Here is a 13,010-nt window from a genome sequence, read left to right on the forward strand (position 1 = left end):
AGATCCGTATTTTCCTTCATGTCTTTATACAGATACAGATTGAATTTGTTTTATTGTAATAGGAGTCATATTTTTATTTATTTTTTATTTTTAAAAGATTTTATTCATTTATTCATGAGACACAGAGAGAGGAAGAGACACAGGCAGAGAGAGAAGCAGGTTCCCTACAGGGAGCCTGATGTGGGACTTGATCTCAGGACTCCAGGCTTACACCCTGGGCTGAAGGCAGGTGCTCAACCATGGTGCCACCCAGGCGTCCCAGGAGTTACATTTTTTCATTAAACTGTTTATTCTGAGACACAGATTTACATGGAGTTATAAGAAATAACACAGAGAAGTCCAATGTACCCTTTACCCAGTTACCCCGAATGGTAACATCTTGCAAATACGATTTCACAGGCGGGATATTGACATGGATGCAGTCAAGATCCGGAACATTTCCATCACCACCAGGATCTCTCCTGTTGCCCCCTTTCAGCCACCCCCACCTCCCTTCATAGTGTTTAACTACAGTTTGCATACTTTGGACATCTGGTTGTTCCCAGGTTTGGGCTATTACTAATAAAGCTGCTATAAACATTCGTGTACAGGTTTTTGTGTGAACATAAGTTTTCATTTCTCTGGGATAAATGCCTAGGAGTATAATTGCCGGGTTGTATAGAAGTTGCTAGTTCAGTTTTTACAGAAACTGCCAAGCCGTTTTCCAAAGTTCCAAACTGTTTCCATTTTATATTCCCAGCAGCAATGGAGGAGCCATCCAGTTTCTCCATATCCACGCCAGAATTGGGTATTATCACTATTTTTTGTTTTAGACATTCTGATAGTTGTATAGTGGGATCTCACCGTGGATTTAATTTGCATCTCCCTAATGGCTAATGATGTTAAATATCTATTCATGTGCTTATTTGTGTGTGTGTGTGTGTGTGTGTGAGTGTGTGGTTGTATCTGGGGAAAAAAGCATTTACTTGTTCTTTAATGTTCTCTTCACATACTTTGTTCTCATGTCACACTAGCCTTAGTGTGTGGAGAAAGTCAATGCCAGCCTCAGAGAAGCAGCTCAGGAGAGAGTTCCAGCACACTGGACAAGGAAGAGAAGTAGGAATGTTATTTTGAGCTGAATGTCATTCTCGGCTAAGAGGGGAAAAATTTGTTTTGTGTAAGCGTCGATGTAACACAGTATAACAATAATACCGAGTATTGTAGTATACCCCCTGGCAGGTCCAGGCCTTTTACCTCCAGGAATGTTAGGAGTTTTTGTAGCCACCTTAAAGACGTTGTTATCTTTGGCAGAAGCACGGTGGCTTGGCTCGGGAAGCAGGCAGTAACAATGATATCAGTTCCTTTTTATTTTTTTTTCTTCTCCTGGAACACGATGTTACCTAGAATACATGAGAATCTGGCAGAGGGCTGTATTTTCTTCCCCTGTATTCCTTTCACACCATCTGTTTGGGTGTGCTAGAATCCACTGGAATGTCTTTACAAGGTGTCAAAACTCCGGGAACTCCACTCCATTTGGCAGCAGCGCGAGAAAGGATAAAGTGATCATGGGAGTCATATGGAAGGGAGAACCTGGGGGAGCGTCTGCCACAATTACAAAAGAGACAATTTACGGTGTGATAGAGTCCAAGGTTGGTGTCACTCCTCTCGGATCTATTTCTGATCAAGGTCTCAGGAAGGGATGCCATGTAGGCTCCCTCATCCTTCAATGAGGGAAGTATCACATGAGGCTGCAGACTCTTCCAGAACCATCCCCGTGCTTGCCTGGAATGCCCTCAAAGAGGAAGACGCAGGATGAGCATCCGATGGCTGGAGAAATCCCCACTTTGGTGCAAGTCCATTTTTGTGGTGGGTTAGAAATCCAGCTCGTTTCTTAAGTCATTCCAAAGGCAGGATTTTAATTCTGTTTATCAAAAATATAGAAAAACTAAACAAGACAAAAGCCATCCCTCTGTCCCTGAAATTTGTTTGTAAACTGTTTCATGTGAAAATACAATTTGGAAAGAATCCTACTTCGACTAGAACCCGTTTGTTCACAAGCTCATGGAATAACGTGGTTCTTGGATTCATTAACTCTTATTTATAAACTTCAGGTTGTTTTGGAACAGGAAGCATAACATTTACTGAAAAGAACATTGAAACGTATTTGTCTTTTTAATTAAAAAAATACTAAGAAATGAAGTCTGCAAAACACAAAATCTTAATATTGCAGTAGGATTTTCCCTCATTAAAAATATATATCAAACCATTGTCTGATTGAAACTAAACACAGTTAAACGTATATAGATATAAATTATATAATTTACATTTATTATACTTAATCCAGGTACACATGCAAACACATTTGTATATATAAATTATGTATGAAATACTCATAGCTAAAATTTATGTGGCTATATTTGAAACTCTGACATCAGAGATAGGCTTAAAACACGTTTAATTACATTACCAGCGTGTATAATCAGAGTTAGAACTACTGATAGATTTTGCTGACAAGAATTATGGAAAGTAGCAGCTAATTCAGGATTGTTCTATTACAGATATTACAGGGGAAGCGAGTCTGGAAAGTGGATTTAGAGTCCCACATTGTTCACTTTTTGTGGGAATTTTATTATTTAAAAAAGCAGATTTCTTGAGTAATTTAGGCAAGTAAACTCTAGAACAGTCATCATTTTTTGATAACTTTTTGTGATTTTCTTCTTATATTCCCGGGGCTGAAATTCACTGCAGGCCACATAAAAATGCAAGAAATGTATCATTGGAAATATATAAATACACAATACACCCAATTTCTTGTCTTTCACAGAAAGCTTACAAAAATATGGTATTTTCAATTGATATAAGAAAATGCTAAAAGGTATTCAGTGCAGAGCACTGCAGAGCCCTTTCTCCTTAAAAATCCCCCAGGGCTCTGTGGCCAATATATGTAAGGCCCTGAAATATCCATGTTCATATTTTCTCCAAACTATGCTTTGAAAGTATGGAAAGCAACTTCTTTGAGGTGCCTTAAGTGTCCTTTTAAAAAGTTCACTTCGTTTACAACTTGGAAATATCTTCTGATGAAAACGGGTAGTTTTTTTTACAACCAGAGCAAAAAAGTGACCTTCTTTGACTAGAATCTTTAAAACTTCTCTGACCCAAACCACCTTGCTGAAATACATGTACCTTTTTGGGTTGCATGATCACTCCAAAAAAAAAAAAAAAAAAAAAAGAGTGAGCACAGTGTTTGAAATGACATTTAGTACATTAACATCATTACCAGCGACTAATAGAAATATCGCATCGGTTGCTTTGAAATGTTCCAAACAATGTAGTATTTTTGACTCACTCATACCCATTTGCACCTTTGAAATTCCCACCGTATAGGCCATCAACACATCTCATCTATCATTAGGGTTTCTGGATCCTTGCGAACGTAAGCCAGAATATGGAGGGATCCTGTTGCTGATCCCAATGCGTGTCTCACGTGGCCTTGGGGTTTCTGGGAAGATCCTGTGTCAGAACCCTGTGGGCATCGCGGACAGCCCATGTTGACGTTGACTAGACGTTGACCCTGGCTCAGGGAAATTTCCCTGCGGGTGGGACTTCTCTGATCCTGGAAGATAAGCTAAGCCAGCCAGACTTTGCAGAAAAAGAGCAAGTGGATTTTCGTGCCCAGGGCTCCTCGGCCTGCATTTCTAGAGTTTAGGTTGGGCTTAGGTTTGCTGTGGGATATACTGCAGTCTGGAGTATGGTCTGGTTTGGGGTTACTCTCAGGGGGTAAGCCCCAGAGAACACATGAAAAGCAGTAGCCGGAAATGAGGAAAACGTTCGAGTTCAGAATCCGTAGTGGCAGTGAAACGTGACTGTTTTGGAAGTCATGGGGAAATGTGAGAGCCCAGTGAGTACAGGAAGTCTCTGCAAATGTGAGCGAATGCATTCCAGTTCTCATGTTATAATCATTGGGGTCTACTTGTAAGCGATTAGTCAAAGGTGGATAACATCATCAAATACATTAACATATTGTAAACAGATCTGGTGGACAGAATGAGAGAGAACAGATGGCCAGAGATCACTTCCAAGCTAACTCCAAAGGCTGGTGGTCCAAGAGGGAAAGATTCTGGGGCTGTCACAGCTGAGCACAACTCATTCATTCATTCGTCGCACCATTTATGGTGAGATACCACGGACCCTGTGCCAGACCCTTGTCCAGGCTCTAGGGATTCCGAGGAAACTATAACACAAGCAGACAAAAATCCCCACCTCGTTGAAATGGTTACTTGAGAACCCAAGCACATTATTAGAACATTTAATACTCATAAGTAAACAAGAAGTTATTTTCAAATTATTAAAATAGTTAATAATAAAAATCAGAAAAATTTCTGTTCAAATATCAAAGCATTTCATTCCTTAATATGTGAGCATAATACTGCTTAATGTATAAAGAGAAAAAGATTTAAAAATAAAGTTTGGCTTTCTGCCTTCAAAAAGGAGCTTAGAAGTGGGGGTTGCAGGTAAGCAACTTTTTAAAACAAATAAATCGAAAAAGCAACTTCCAATAACTTTACTACCAACCTCTTAACTAGGCTTTAATCTCCATGTTTTGCTTTGTTTTTTAATATGCAAGTTAGAGTTTCTTTTTAAATGGGATTGGCAATTTTTGTCTAGTATTTTATTTCTGAGACTCTCATGAACTGGTCAAAACGACACGCAGTGATGGCACATTCAAATACGTAGGATGTCGATTCTTCAGGCAGTTTAAGCGGAAAAACAGCAAAGGAAATCAGAAACAAGTTTATAAATAGCATAGAGATATTATTTGAACTTTTTGCTTTTTTACCTCATAATATTTGTTCCTTCATTTTACCATAAAGGAAGAGAACAGCAGGTTAAGCAATTTCCTCTGAGACAATCTAAGCGCGTAAGTAACGTAGGGAGTTGAGAGCATTCAACTTCATATTATATGAACAAACGTGTGTGTTTTATCCAGTTTGACTCTAATGAAGGAACAGATTTTGCTCACTTTGGCTCCTTTCCTCCGTAACCTCATCTGCTGCTCAGAAAGCCTTAATTGGTGTGCAGTTCAACTAGCACAGAGCAAGGACTCGGTGAGCTGGTGGTTGATACCGCGGCAGAGGTGTTGCAAATGCCAGCTTGTTTTTCACACGTAGACTCCCTCTTTCCTGGATGAATCTGAGGTCATTCCATAAGGGAATCAATCAACACACGACTAAATGAGTGGAGAATAAATAGGGACCGAGGTGCCCCATGTCCTTGCCAGCTCAGGTTCCCAGCCAGCCAGCCTGGCTTCATCTAGCAGCTGGCCACCCACCCTTGCAAAGAGGGGGTCCAGCCCCCAGGTGTCCCCATCTGGTGGGGACAACAGGCAGAGAGGCTGCCCCCCCATCATTCAGAGATGGGAGAGCTCTGCCCCCAGGACCGGTGGCCTTCCAGACACAGCTGAGCTCGCAGGGACAAGAGGGAGTCACAGGCATCTTTGGGCCTCTTCATTCATTTGTGCCGATTCAGCTTTCCACCCGGCATCCCTCTGGTCCCCTCCTGGTTCTGCCTAAAGAGCTTTCTTGAACATCCACGTAATGTAGGGATGCTTGTGGTGAATTCTCTCGGCTTCGGTCTAGCTGAAAAAGTCTGATTTTCACCTTCAGATTTTGAAATGTAGTTTGGGGGTATTGACATTTTTTTCTCCTTTCTTTCAGTCCTTTAAATATGTTTATCCGTTGCCTCGTGGCTTGCATGGATTTTCACAGGAAAATTCTTCTTTGTTTTCTTGGGTATATAATGCATCTACTTCATTTGGCTTCATCTGAAGGTTTTCTTTTTAGCCTCAGCTTGCTGTAATTTAAAAAAAAAAAAAGCTTTGGGGTAGTTTCCTTCATGCTCATTTTGCTTGGGGTTTATCGAGCTTCTTGGATCTGTAAGTCTATTGCTTTCATCAAGTCTGAAAAAACTTTGCTCTTTGTTTCTTCAAATATTTTTTAATTCCCCTCATTTCCCATCCTGATTTCCAAAGTATGTTGGACCCACAGATCGTTAGTACCCTGTTCATTGTCTTTTAACTTTTCTCTCCGTGGTTTATTTTGGATAGTTTCCAAGTCACTGACCGCCTCTTCGGTGCTTTTTTCAACCTCGTGAATTTAAAGTTTTTTTCTGACATTGTAGTTTCCATCTCTATAAGTTTCATTTAATTCCCTTTGTATCTCCCATTTCTCTCCTCCTCATGTTCATGTTTTCTTCTTACCTTGTTGAACATTTATTTTTTATTTTTTCCTTCTTGAACATTTAGAGCATATTTAGGGTACCTGTTTGGACATGCTTATCTCTTAATTGCATCATCTCTGCCACTTCTTGCTCTGTCTCTATTGATTGATCTTTCCCCTGGGTATGGATCATAGTTTCCTGCTTCTTCACATGCCTGGTCATTTCAGATTGGATGATGACATTGTTGCGTGTTAGCTTTTGCTGTGTTTCTTTAAATGTGTTGGGCTTTGTTCTGGCATGCAGTTAAATTACTTGGAATCCATTTGATTCTTTCAATGGTTGTTTTTAAGATTTCTTCATTCAGTTCCAAATCTGTCTTTGGTCAAGGTTATTTGATCTCTATTACTAAATATCCTCTATTACTAACCCTTCTGAGGACACCACCTTATGTCCTATGTGTTACTCGGTTTTTCTCTTGTGGTTTATGGAAACGTTCAGCTGATTGTTTTCCAGTGTTTTCTTCACTGACCCTGGATAGTTTCGTCTCAAGCATGCGATGGGACTCCTTTCCAGATTTCTGGAGCTCTTTCCCATCCTGTCTCTCTTTCTTCCTCCGGCACTTCCTTCTCTGCTCTGCATATATTCTATGGAAAAAGAACTAAGAGAACTCCAACTTTTGTCCTCTCCATTCCAGTGAGGATTCTGGGCTTCATTTGGGTTCTCCCTTTCTGTACTGTCACATGGGAACCAGGCAATACGATGGGGCAATGGTAGGTCCCACTTAGTTTCTTTTCCGTCATGCATTGCCTATTATTCAATGGCTGAAAACAATTGTGTCGTATATATATATTTTTTCCCCTAATTTTTCTAAAGCAAGAGGATAAATCCAGTTTCTGTCTTCCACGTGGTTGGAAACATTATTTTTTTTAAAACTCTTTTTTTTTATTATGGAAAATTTCAAACATACATAGAAGTAGATAGAATGACATAATGAATCCCTGTGTACCCATCATCCAGCCTTAACAAATTATCAACTCATGCCCAAGCTTCTTTCATCTCTACATTGTCCTTCTTCTTTTGGGGCAGATTACTGAGATTTCTTTGAAGCAAATTCTATGTATTTGATAATTTTCTTCATAAATATGTCAGTATGCATTTCTAAAAGATAAGAGCTCTTTTTTTCCCAAAGATTTTATTTATTCATGAGAGACACAGAGAAAGAGAGAGGCAGAGACACGGGCAGAGAGAGAAGCAGGCTCCATGCAGGGAGCCTGATGTGGGACTCGATCCCGGGTCTCCAGGATCACACCCTGGGCCGAAGGTGGTGCCAAACTGCTGAGCCACCCAGGCTACCCCAATAATAGCTCTTTCAAAAGGCATAACCACACCAGCATTATCATGCTTACAAAAAACTAATAAGAATTCCTTAATGCTGTCAATTACTTAGACAACAGAACATTTCATGTTTTCCTACAGGAGGAGGATGCTTCAGTGAAATATTCCCAATGATGATATCCTAAGGTATGGATAAGTTCATATCTGAACTTGATCTCCCTCCTCTATTTCTAAATCCCTTTCTGCTCAAATTTATCCTTCCCCCAGAAAAGACCCATCCTTCTCTTCCTCCTCATTTCCCTACCCAATTCAAGCCCTCTCTCCCCCTCTTGTCTCCTCAACCCCAGGTCCTAGTGCATGGATGACAGATGAATTTCTTTAAAGATAAAGGGAATATCGTAAAGTTGCTTCCAGCTCTGACATAATACGAGAGAAAGTTACAGGCAGTTTTAGAAACAAAATGTAATGCTCACTCTGTATCACGATTCCAAGTGAGAGAAGAGGGTGCAGAAGTATCTCCAATTGCTTCGCTTTGCCCGTAATCTTAATATTTAATTTATTTTGAAATTTCAAATTGCTCAAAGGAAGTCAAGAGACCTTATGTCAAAAACAGGTATGGGTTTGAAAAGTTTGAGCAACACCAGTTCACATCAAGCAAGAATCCCTGCCCCCTTTCTAATACCATTATCAAGACTGGCCTTATTAAGTGTGATTTCAGGGGAACAAAACGGTCCCACTTTTCCCCCATCTACTCTCCACTCCAAACCTTCCTCATCTGTTCTTGGACACTTGACATGTTCTGCATTGGGGAAAAGGACCACGGATAAAAAGAAGTGATTTTTATTTTTTAAAAGATTTTATTTATTTACTCACAAGAGACACAGAAAGAGAGATAGGCAGAGACACAGGCAGAGGGAGAAGCAGGCTCCATGCAGGGAGCCCGATGTGGGACTCGATCCCAGGTCTCCAGGATCAGGGCCTGGGCCAAAGGCAGGTGCTAAACCGCTGAACCACCTGGGCTGCCCAAGAAGTGATTCTTTAAAACAGCGTTATCGATAGACAATCCATATGCTGTACAACTCACCGGTTGGAAGTATACAATCGGGTGGTTTTTAGCATATTTGCAGATATGTGCAACCATCTCCACAGTCGATTTTGGAACGCTCTCATCATCCAGAAAGGAATCTGTGCCCATTAGCAGCGTCCCCCTATTTCCCTCCAGTCCTCCCAGCTCAAGGCAACCACCGGTCTACTTTCTGTTTGTAAGATTTGCAGACTCTGGACATTTCATATAAACGTAATCATACAACATGTGATCTTTTTTTAACTAGAAAGGGACGCGATTGGAAGTGATTTAAATTCTTATTAAGGTGGAAAAGAATCCTATCATCTATCTATCTATCTATCTATCTATCTATCTATCTATCTATCTATCATCTATTTATCATCTATGATTTTATTTATTTGAGAGAGAGAGAGAGAGAGAGAGAGCATGAGCCACAGGGGGAGGGAGAAGCAGACTCCCCATTGATCTGGAAGCCCGACCTGGGGCTGGATCCCAGGACCCTGGGATCATGACCTGAGCCAAAGACAGATGCTTAACTACCCGAGCCACCCAGGCACCCCTCGATCTCTTTAAATAGGCCATCGATGGGGTGAGAAATAGACCCATTTGGTCCCAGGAGCTGGTGAGAAGCAGCAAGGCGGAGTGGCCCAGGGGAGTGGCCCTCACCTGTCGCTGCCAGCACTGAACGTCAAAGCTCCCAGGTGATAACTCAGATGTTGGCACAAAGAGAGAAAACCTTGCTGAGGCGGCTCCACGTCTGGATGCAGGTAAGCCCCGGTTACCGTCTGTCACCATCATAAATACAGGAACTGAGACTTGTAATTAGACCTCACTTAGCTGACAGCTCACCTTGAGGTTGCGCTGAGCCACTCGGGGCCCAGGTGCCTCCTTCCTGGGCCGCCCGGGATGCCAAGCGCTGGAGCGGGTTGCGCCGGCTACTTGCCCGATCGGGCCAGGTAACGGGGCACCAGGCTGTCATTTTCATCATGAGGAAATAGGTCTTTTGGTGTAATTTTCCTAGAGTAATTAGTCTCTCTGTGATTTTTAGACTTTGTGTCATGGTGTGAAGGCAACATGTTCGACAGCATTCCTGCCGAGGAAATATCTTCTCTGATGGGTAAGCAAATATCATCTTTCATTAAAAACATCAGAAAAATTTCATCTGAAACCTCTGAACAGCCAGGGGGAGGGAACATCCTAATGACAACAAAAAGGCGGCTGCTGCCAAAATCCACGTGCGAGTGGCCCCTGGTGCAGGCCGGGGAGGTGGCCTTCGCGGTGGCTCTGCTGGCCCACCGGCTTCTGTGTGGGCCAGGACACCTCCTGAGCTCCTGCTTGCCCGTCCCCGATGGTGTTCCTGAACCATGGTATGTAGCAAATTAGAACCCTCTCCTAAGCCAGCAGTTTTAGGCCTCAGGCCTGTGCTCTCCACGGCCTTATTTCTCTCTGTTCCCGTGGAGGCGCACACCTCTTTGGAAGCATCTCAAGGTCTTTGCAGGATGAAGCAGTGAAAAAAAAAATCATCACCTCCTTCTCATTGGTGGGTGAGATAGAATCTTTATATTTTCCTTCTAGAAGACAGATGATATTTGAAAGAAAACCTTGATCCTGAAAAATCTTAGCAAGAATCAACTCAAATTGAACTCCAATTAAAAAAAAAAACTTAGCAAGAAAACCATATACTCTTCTGCTGTAAATGAAATGAAGGTATAGAGGGGATTAAGCCCAAATAACGATGGGTATGCGGATGGGTATGCGGATGGCGAGCATCCTCCAGCAGGGCCGGGGGGAGAATAGACAGGTTTGGCTGCTTTGGAAGGCTCTTCAGCTGTCTCTTACAATGTCACACATGTGCATCCCCTATGACACAGAAATTCTAGTCTCAGATACACACACACACACACACACACACACACACGAGAAACAAGTGCATACCGACTAAAGACATGCGTGAGAACGTTCTCACTAGCTTTCTCACAATGGCAAAAAACTGGAAGCAGACCAAATGTCCATCAACGGGAGAATGGATGAATAAATTGTGGCATTTGTACAATGGAATACAACACAGCAATAAGGAGAACAAACCAACGAGACACACGATGATATGAATGAAAAATGAATCTGGCATGATATTAAGAAAAAAGCTAGAGACAACCGAGTGAGTCCACACTAGATGGTTCAATTTAGGCGATTGTGAGTGGGCAACAGTAATCATTGATGGTAGAAGTCAGAGTGGCATTTACTTCGGGGCAGGCTCGGGGGGAGGGTACAATATTGACTGGGGAAGGGCCCATGGGAACCTTCTGGGGGCTGGAATTATTCCATGGTCTTGGTTTGTGTGGTGGCCACATAGTGGATTCACATGTAGAAACCTACCAGTCCGTATCTGTAAGATTAGTGTCCTTTACTGTAAATAAACACGCAGAGCCTGGCCCTAGGAGGCTGTATCACAAAGCCTGGGCTCTAAGAGAGCTGAGGGCTGCGTCCCTGGTGAGATCGGCTTCTTTGGTTTGGTTCCCCTGCCCATGCAATCCAGCCGTCAGGGATCACTGCCGACTCTCCTCTCCTTTTTGGGGTTGCATGAAGTTCACCTTATGTAGAAAGGAAGAAAATATGCAAAGCCTAAGCCAATACACCATCTGAAGTTTGCATTTAAAGTTCGGTTGGCTGTTCGCTACATTTGAAAATAGAGCAACAAGCAGGAAAGCACGTCTGCTGTTGCTTCGCCATGTAGGTCGCTCTGAAAGACCATTTTGGATTTGACGTTACTGACCACCTGCCTCTCCTTTCACTGCTTTTCAGCAGATGCGGAGGACAAGTTCCAGGTAGCTGGTGGGCTTCCCGGCCAGTGACCTCGGGGTGAAGTTGGACACTGGGGTGAAATATCAGACAGCGATGTGGGTGTCGTCTGTGATGATGTCACAGAGGAAGCCAGAAAAGTGTCGAGAGTGAGGAGGAGAGAGCCAAGGACAGCACATCGGGGATGAGGCTCCCTGTAAGGGAGTGGAGGAGCCAGGACCTCAGGGAGAATCCTGCCTTCCCGTGCAGGTCCCTCGATTCCCGGCGCACGTTTCCAAACTTCCATTCCAGGCTTTTGCTCCTCTCTCTTCAGAGAGCTCATTCGTTTTAATGATCGCAATTTTCTGCTGTCATCTTCCACATCCACACTGCCCCCGTGCCCGCCTTCACCTCCAGACTCGAGCCCGAAACCTTCTTCTCTCGATTGGCAGTTGCTACAAAACGTGTATGGAAGGTGTTGGGCTCCACTGGGTCAGGTGAAATGGAACATCTAAGGGAAAGCCAAGGATCGAAAATGCAAGGGGAGAAGATCCTAGAAGACTTGGAGGGGCTTGGTTTTGTGAAAGTCAAAGAGAAAAGCGATAAATACGGAGACATTTGGAAATAGAAATATGCTTGCCTGTTTTCACTCTCATTTGCTGAGTTCTGCCTAAAACACAACTTTTACCTCGAACTGTGCTGTATGCTTGTGTATATTATCTCATTTAATTCTCCTTAACAGCCCTAAGAGTAGGGTGCTGTCAGTAGCCTAGCTTTTTAGATGGGAAACTGAAGCATAAAATGGTTAAGTAACTTATTTCAGGCATCACAGCTGAGGCATGCTGGGTCCAGGCTGTGGATGCAGTTTACTTGACTCCAGAGTTCACAACCACTCGGCTGCACTGCCTCCTTCTGCACACACGCACACCTGTTCGCATGCCCTCTCGGTACTTCCTGGGGCCCTTCCTCGCCCCACCGTTTGCACAGACTGTATCTACCTCCATGGTCTCTCTGTTTCCTACTTGGTTTTGCAGCCAGGAGGACCACTCCGCAGGCAGACCATCTTGCATGTGGTCAAGCAGGTGGAGCTGGGAAGTGACCCTTGTCTAAACCGTCCTGACTGCAGTCTGAAGACATAGGGTCAAAGGTGGGAAAAGTAAGTTGAGGCTGGAGCTCAGATGGCCTTAAATTCAAGAGGGAGGATTTGAAATATAATTTAATTGGCGGCGAGGAGCCACTGTCTGGGCTTCTGATGAGAGGTGAGCTATAGGGAGATGAGCCTCACAGCTGGTGTGGGGCGGATCCCAGTGGACAGAAGTGAGAGGCCTTTTGCCACAGGCCAGGCGAGGCACCAGCCTGATGGAATGAGCACAAGGAGAGCCGAAGGTGGGGGGGGAGCAGTTTTGAGAGATACTTTCCCCAGAGGTCCTGGTGGGGAATGTATTTATCCAGCTTCCCAGAGAGCTTGTAAGAAAAGAACATCTCGTTCATTTAGTGCTTAATCAAATCTGCATTCCTGAGCTGAGCTTCAGAGGCCCTTCATCTTTTCCTCCCACTACTTCATTCTCCACGCGGTGGGGGTGGCTGGTCCTGCGGTTCCACAGACATGCTGTGACGCTGTGACCGAGGCTGGATT

The 13,010-nt window shown here is 43.3% G+C and overlaps 1 long non-coding RNA gene across 2 annotated transcripts; it reads left to right on the forward strand.

Moving 5' to 3' along the window:
- The first annotated feature begins 403 nt into the window (after window positions 1–403).
- On the forward strand, window positions 404–12,054 carry LOC111095155. 2 transcript variants are annotated; one of them, XR_005353452.1, is made up of 5 exons: window positions 404–1,845; window positions 7,672–7,716; window positions 9,174–9,363; window positions 9,645–9,713; window positions 11,399–12,054. It is a non-coding gene; the product is annotated as an uncharacterized LOC111095155 (long non-coding RNA). The 2 variants fall into 2 exon arrangements; XR_005353453.1 differs by having other exon boundaries at window positions 11,402–12,054.
- Window positions 12,055–13,010: the final 956 nt, after the last annotated feature.

Source organism: Canis lupus, chromosome 1 (genome assembly GCF_011100685.1).
Source record: "Canis lupus familiaris isolate Mischka breed German Shepherd chromosome 1, alternate assembly UU_Cfam_GSD_1.0, whole genome shotgun sequence".
Taxonomy (NCBI): Eukaryota; Metazoa; Chordata; class Mammalia; order Carnivora; family Canidae; genus Canis; species Canis lupus.